Below are 8,020 nucleotides of genomic sequence, written 5' to 3' on the forward strand. Positions count from 1 at the left end.
ACAAATGTTTGCATATCTGAGTACGCAATTTCTCTTTCATTTCACAGCCCCCAGGGACGATGGCTACTTCTCCGGAGACCTAAACTCCGCTGCTAGACGCCGATGGTTACCCTTATTTGAATACGATTCGTTTTCTGCTTCTGAAGCTTCCTCCTTGGACTTGGTTTGACTTGCTATTGCTATGTTTCTGGATGGTTCTCGACTCCTACATACTCTATGACATCATGTCTTCTAGATTGATCAACAACTTTCGAGAAAAACTCCAAGTAAGTCGCCGGAAAAGATCTCTCAAAAAGCTTCGTGAAAAGCTGACGGTTTCTGCCTTCTCAGGAAACCTGTGAATTAATCTATCACTATGCATAGAATTTTTGCTTGTTGCGAGAATGTACATGTGAATTAGGACCGAAATTAAGCAGAATCACTATGTCATATAACAACATTATCACACAAAAGAACACATGTTGAATTCAACATTTGAATCAGTAAATAATGGGGAGTGAAATTTGCACTCCCCTTTTTGCAAACTACACTCCCCTTCAGTTTTTTAATAATATTTTCCCCCATATCTTTCTGCATTTCCCAAAATACCCTAGTCAGAAAAAAAATCTGTTTTTGGGTCTTTTCTTCCTCTCTCTCCTCTCTCCTCTCTCCTCTCTCCTCTCTCTTTCTCTCTCTTCTTCCAAACGACAACAAAACTTTTCTCTCTTTCTTCTCGTGTCCTGTTCTCCACTGTGACCCACATTCCCTCCAGTGCTCCTTTCCAATTCTCCAGCATAATTCTCATCCTCTTCTTCCTTTACTCACCGGTCATCAAATCACTTCCTCTCTTTCCTCTCATCCAAACCCCTAGCTCTCTTTGAATCTTCAGACTCACCCACACCGCCACCTCTACCCTCACTCCTCTCCCTCTCTTTCCTCTTATGACTCCTCTCCACCATATCTTCTTCCTCCTCCGACCTCTACCACTTCACTTCGCGATGCCTGGACCTTTATCTACTCCCTTCCCTCTCGTACAACTGCTCGCGGTGGTCGCGTGACGCTTCCCGGTTGTCCCGCGGCTCCTGCGACCTGTCACGGCTAGATCTGTGGTCGTGGGAGCGCTCGGGCTTTGAATCACGGTCAAATCGAGAGCGAGGTTAGCGGTGGTGGTCATCGCAAGCGTCGCGGCTGCTGCGATGCTTGTGATAGTGGCTGTCTCAGTCTCGGTCTCGTCAGTCACGACGACATCGCTGGGAGAATGAGAGGGAGAGATGCACAGTGTGTGTGAGGGAGAGAGAGAGAGTGAGGAAGCAGGAAGAAAAGACCCAAAAAAGAAGAAAAAAAAATATGACTCCGGGTATTTTGGGAAATGCAGAAAGATATGGGGGAAAATATTATTAAAAAACTGAAGGGGAGTGTAGTTTGCAAAAAGGGGAGTGCAAATTTCACTCCCCTAAATAATATAACAAAACATATGCCATCTGAATAAAACCAATACTTGTCTCATTTTTGTCCCCATTTGGGACACGTGGTACGCTAAAGCTTTCATTTTGTCTCTGCCTAATTGAACTGATTCTAACACACTAACACACTAACTGTCAAACATACAATCATTCCATCCAGCTGCCAGCACCAAACACCGTCCCATTACAATCTCAACAACCAGACACACTTCCATTAGTGCCAGAATTTAAACATTATCAGTGGCAATATGGTTATGTAGACCACATATAGCAAACAATAGAAAAACGGATACTAATGATGGCTGCATTGGGTTGGTTGACTTCATGCATCTTAGTTTCACATAGTGACTTGAAGCAAGATAGTGGCTTTATTATATGTTTGTGAAAAAAAATACCCCTTCTCTGCATTGTATGTATGTTAAACAATATATTGAGGGGATTAGTAATCATTTCCTGAAGTACGTAAATATGTATGGTTCCATATTTACAGAGATTAACAATCAATAGAGTCAGGACATCATTGCGGATACCCAAACATTACTGCAGTAAATAAAGATCAGTGATATAGAAATGGATATAGTGATGATTCAAAAGTACAAAAACATGCAAACTGTAATTGTTCAAAGATGTAATAGGAAATAACTCAAGTCTGTAGGCAACCAAACCATATACTTGTAGCTTTTCAACTACTTGAATCATGAGTAAATACCCAACCTCAACAGACATTGAGGTACCACTCTTAATTGTACTAATGATACTGATGACAAAGGAAGATAAAGAGAATAAATTTCTTCTATAACAGAACAATATATAAACAATGCAGATGGGGTAAATTTTTGTTCCTACAAAGAGATCACTATTCTTCTTATTATGATTCTTTAGCTTTTTTATAATAGGAAGAATAGTGAGGGAGCTAGGTTTTCTCTCTAGCGAGAAAAACCTCTAAGGCCGTCTGCGTCCTCGTCTGTCAAGGTCAGTCCTGTCCGGTGGCACCCGAATGTCTTGGCTGGCCTCTGGCCTCTGGCCTCGCCGACGTACTGCGGTCTGCTGCCGGACGGGATATTGATGCTACTGCCCAGGGTTTTCATGGGAGAAAGGTTTTCCGCTGGAGGCTTCAGTATGATGGTTTTGGCGCAGGTCTCAGGGTGTCGTCTCTGGTTCACGGTGGCAGGTGCTTCATCGTGGGTTTCCAGGACCGGCGTGCGACGTTTGGATCATGGAGCCTATGATCTGGTGCGCTACATCGTCGTCAGTTTCGTAGTGGTGCGGACCGGGTTGCCAGGGTCGAGGTGGCGTAGTTCCATGGCAGCATGGCGGTACGAGTCGCGGAGGCTGAGGCAGCAAGGGATGTGACGGTACGGTGGTGGCGCGGTGGCGGCGAGGTTGAGCGGCAGTGCTATCTCCTGGTGTGCCAGAGAGATGACGTTTGGGCTTGAATCAATCCAGTACTGCTAGGCCTTGAGTTGGGCTAGGGTTTTGGCTTTGGCCCACCACTATGTTATTTAGTTTTGTCTATTTTACAATTATTGTTCCGTTTTTCCGAGACAGTCTAGGCACTTTTGTGCATCTAGTTTTAGTATTGGGTCTTGGTCTTGTCAACTTAATTCTCAGTGTCTCTAGTTGTACACCAATTGAGGTCTCTAGGCGACTAGATTTACTGTTTCCGAGTTAGGTTGGGAGGGCCGGGTCTTTCTAGCGCCTCCGGCGTAGTACCAAAGGGGGATCCCGCTATGTCTACGATGTATTCAATGTCAAATGAGTGACCTAGTTTCTATGTACCACTGTGGGTACTAACACATCTTCTTGTCTGTCTTAGATGGCAGCGGAAGGGTATGTAAGGGCAATTCTGGCTTTTGATCAATATATTGGCTTTGCCTTCTTTAAAAAAAAAAAAGGAAGAATTGTAATACCCGAAAAAAAATTCAAGTTAATTTCCGATGACGTTTTGGAAATGATTTCGTGGTCGTGGACACGAGTACGAAGCTTGGAGGAGTGTGGAATTAGTTCGAACGATTTTATTTCGAAAAACTGAACGTTTTAGGGGGGGTCAAAGGAGTTGACTTTTTATACATTAGGAATTTAGGAAAACTTCCTTCATGAAAGTTGTAGAGCTCGTCGATACGATCTCGTGCATATGTGGAACGCAAAAATCGGAGTTCGTATGAGAAAGTTATGATCAATTGAAATTTGGGGAAATTTCTATAAATAGCAAAAAATCCCGAAAATGGAAATTGTCTGCAGATTTTTCTCTCCCGAGCTCGGCTACTGTAGCCATTTCGCCTCCTTCATTCTTCCTCCTCCGTCCACAATAGGTCGAATTGTTGAGTGGGTTTTGTTCACCACACTCCCACCTACACGTCTGTGGAAGCCTTTTATCATGGGAAGCACTGTGGAGGCCGTTGCAACCCCGGGAAGTTGCTCCGCCGAGCTAAAAACGCCCAAAATCGCCGACCTTGGTTCTCCCAATTCCGGCCACCATAGCTCGAGTTCTTTGAGGGCTTTTCTAGCCCAGAGGCCGTAGATGCTTCCCTCCAAGCGGCTTGCAACGATTTCACCTGTGGAGCTCGAATTTTGAAGATTGGGAAACTAGGGTTCTTCGGGTTTCAAAACTTGCGAGGTAAAATTCTACTTTTTGGCTCATAATCTGACTTTGGTGTAGTTATGAAAGTTTCAATTCGAGTTAACATGAAGAACTTTCATGTTGGGAGTTTTGTCTAATTTTGACTTTGGATGGGTGGCGGTGCCGCCACTGTGATGGTGGTTTCCGGCGACCTCCGGCCACCCCAAGGACAGTTTCTGTCCATTTTTGTGTTCTACGTGTCGATACGATCGTTTGCATATATAATTCATAATTTTTGGATATCGTATGATTAAGTTATGAATTTTTAAGTTTCGATCGATTTCGATCGTTCGATTTGTGATCTGTGAAGATCAGACCGTCTGATGGAATGGTAGATTTGATATGTTGATCGTATGACTGTCCCGATGACTTTGTGTGGTCACGGGCGAAGATCCGACCGTTGGATCTTCATATAATTGAGAAACAGTGATTAGGGAGGCGATTCGTGAGAATCCGTCCGTCGGATTTTTGTATAAATTTGTGAAGATGTTAGTAAGGACGATTCAGGAAGATCCGACCGTTGGATCTTCGTGATGATTTTTGGAGGGTGATCCTAAAGGCGATCCGTGAGGATCCGACCGTTGGATCATCATTTAATTTCGATCCGACCGTTGGATTGTCGTTTGAGTATGTTTTTGAGTTATTGGCTAAAATAAGGTCATGTGTGATTAGGTGATTGACGGTCTCCCTTGGGTGAATGATTTCGGTGTGTATTGTGTTAAATTGAAGACGCAGCGGGAATATCGAGGTGAGTAAATCGCACATGGTTCATTCATGAACCGAAATTCGGTGATTTTATTTAATTGGGAAATTGTGGAAATTGTTTTATGAAAATAAATATTTGTTTTAAATTATATGGACTTGATCGACTACGGTCCATAGGTAAGTAAAATGTATTTAAACTATAAAAATGAATTTCTAGATTTTATTGCATGTGAACTATAGTTGGTATTAGTGGTCACTCTTGTGTGGGTGACTACGTATATATATATTTACGTGGAATATATATTGGATGGTGTGACATCGAGTGAAGTATTGATGTGATTTACTGAGTTATATTTTGAGCATTACCATTTGGAATATGTGATTTATCTTAGATGTTGTGTTGTCTATGATAAAGAGTATTTGAGTAAAGTGCGATAGTTGAGTCGTTGAGGAGAATTAAATGAGGAGTTAAGTGAGTTGATTGATGCTTGAAGTGACGTTGTACACTTCAATTATTATGCAAAGAAAATGCTTGAGTTGATTTGGTTACTTTAAATCGTGCAATCCTTTCATTTACTCATACGAGCTTTGCAAAAAGCTTACCGGGTTTGTATTGTTGCAATCCCGGTACACTATTCAAACGGTGTAGCGGGTAATCCTACAGGTCAGGTGAATCGGGAAGGTGATCGAGCTGCTTAGAGAAATTGCATTGGGTAAATCTGGATTTATATTGTGAGGTTTGTTATGCTCTTTTGAGTATTGTAAATTAAGTGTGAGAGTGTGATGTAATAAGTAAATTGAAGATTGGTTTTTGTATTATTGAGAGGTGTGAAGTGTGGTTGTTTGTGAGAAAAAAATTCAGGACGTTATTTGTATTGATGTTAATCATGTTTCGGACTTTGAATCCTTTATTCAAAATTCGGGGCGTGACAGTTTGGTATCAGAGCGTAAGGTGCATATTTGGTGATGTGTCAATACCTTCCGAGTGATGGCCCGTCTGCAGCGGATCCCCATCGTGTGCTCTTCGGTATTGGCTAAGTCATTGGGTATGCGTGAGTGTTGGGAGTTGTTTAGGCCGCTAGGTCGTTTAGGGAACGTGAATACCTTCCCTATAGTATTGACTTGGTTAATATGAATTTGTATTTGACTTATACTGTGTTTTAAGTGTTATACATGTATTAGCCAAGCATACTATACTCCTTAGGTGATGGATATTCGAAGGGGTTGTACTTAGAACCTTACAGTTGTCTTGTAGGTTCGTATGGGAATAAGTTCAGTGGCCGCGAGTTACAATCCTTGAGGAATAGGAACCTCTTGATTCAACTCTGTTAAGTCAACGAGGATTGTTTTATGGAAATGAGGTTCTTTTGATTGTTGAAGTGTTTGGTTGAAGGCATGGTGTGGACCTATGCTCGTCTGTAATGTGGATACGAGTATTAATCGATGGTAATTTTGCCTTTTTAAGTTGGATATACTAATGTTCTTGAATAGATTCTTGACTCATGTGGAGTTGTGAGTAGTGTTGCGGTTAGGGAAGGAATTATTGCGGTTACTTCTTCCTTGTGCTTGTAAGTTGTTAAGCAGGGTTTAAGGTGCGAGACAAGAATTTTATTTTGTGCTCGATGGTTAGAGATGAGAGACCATTGTTTTGGGTTGTCGTTGAGTACTATAATTCCTTCAGAATCAAGATTGTTGGTAGAATTGGAATTAGTAGTAGTTTTGGTGATTCTGAATTTGAATTGAGTTCGCGAGATGTGTCTTATATACGTGGTTGATGTTGCTTGCATCATTTTGGAACGATACGTTACGATTCACAAGGAAAACTGGATTTGAAATTTATTCATTTGGACACCATGGGTTGATGACCTGACCGTGACTTGTGAATATAGTTTTGTTCAAGTGAATGAAATTGAATTTTGTGGCCTTTGTGTGGTGAACTAGTTTTCTTAAGTTTTGGATCGTAGTATGGAGATGGGCTGCAGTGAATTTGAAGTTGTTGTGTGTTTTAAGTTTAAGTAGGCGGGACACTTAAAGTTTTGCAATGGAGTTGATTTTGGTGTAATTAATTGGGAGAGTTAGAATCAGTTCTTGTGAATGATGTTGGATGAGAGTGTGTGCCTTTGGTGATTGATTTTAGGTGATATAGTTAAACGCAATTTCGGATATTGATTTTAGTGACTTTGTTAGGTATCCATAGTGGTTCAAGTGAATTACTATGTGATATGGAGTTTGATTCGATTTCTGAATCGCTAAATGTTAGGGATTGAATTGTGGTGAGTTTTTGTTGAAGCAATTGATAGATGGAATTATCGAGATTCTATAAGAGTTGTAAGAGTAACTCTAAAGACGTGGGTTTTTTCCTAGCTAACTCAGGATGTGTTTAGCTTTATAAATCACTAATCCTATCGATGAAATTGTTTGTGTTTGGTTTGACTCAGAGGATACTAGCTAGACCTCTGTGCAACTTAACTGATTGTTTGTGATAAATCATTATGAAAGATGTGTGCAGTAGAGTTGTTTATGGTTTTGAAAATAGTATTGGGTGACCAAGGTTCGATCCTTGGTGTTGTTGTTGGTTAAACAAAAAGAAGAAACAACATGCACACCATCTTATTGATTTATTATTACAAAAAGGAAATTGGAACTACGCTATACTAAGCCTAATTAGTAGCTCCGGATGGGTTGAGGCTGAGCTCAAGAGAAACTGGAGATCCACGGTTGTAACCGCCTGAGCCACCGAAATAGTAATCATGTGCACTACCTTCCTCGGAAGTAGTCTTCAGGTTACCAAAGACGTCCTCGCCGTGCACGGGGAACAGAGGAAGAGTTTGAACCTCCTGGTGATCTCCTCCTCGTTGTTGCAGGGATGTTTGTCCTCCTGTTGTGCCAAAAGAGTTGTACTGGTATTAGTGTTGAAGGGTGAGGAAGATTATGAAACAAAATTTAAATAAATAAATCCTTCATTACCAGTAGAATAGGTGGAACCAAAGTTGAGATCAATGGATCTACCATCATCAGTAGAACTAGTGGACCCAAAATTGATGTCAATGGATCCACCAGCTGGCCCAAAATTGATGTCGATGGATCCACCAGCACCAGTAGAACCAGTGGACCCAAAATTGAGATCAATGGATCTACCAGTACCAAGAGAACTAGTTCTCATGGGCACTGGAGCAGCCTGATTACACCTATTCATCTGCTTCTCTCGAGCCCTGACGTTCTGGAACCAAAAGTAAATGTTCTTACCCTCAAC

At 41.5% G+C, this 8,020-nt stretch overlaps 1 long non-coding RNA gene across 1 annotated transcript; it reads left to right on the forward strand.

Moving 5' to 3' along the window:
• The first annotated feature begins 3,552 nt into the window (after positions 1-3,552).
• LOC133707235 (uncharacterized) lies at positions 3,553-6,577 on the forward strand. Its single transcript, XR_009845016.1, has 3 exons — positions 3,553-4,059; positions 4,735-4,810; positions 5,417-6,577. It is a non-coding gene; the product is annotated as an uncharacterized LOC133707235 (long non-coding RNA).
• Positions 6,578-8,020: the final 1,443 nt, after the last annotated feature.

Source organism: Rosa rugosa, chromosome 4 (assembly GCF_958449725.1).
Source record: "Rosa rugosa chromosome 4, drRosRugo1.1, whole genome shotgun sequence".
NCBI classification, from domain to species: Eukaryota; Viridiplantae; Streptophyta; class Magnoliopsida; order Rosales; family Rosaceae; genus Rosa; species Rosa rugosa.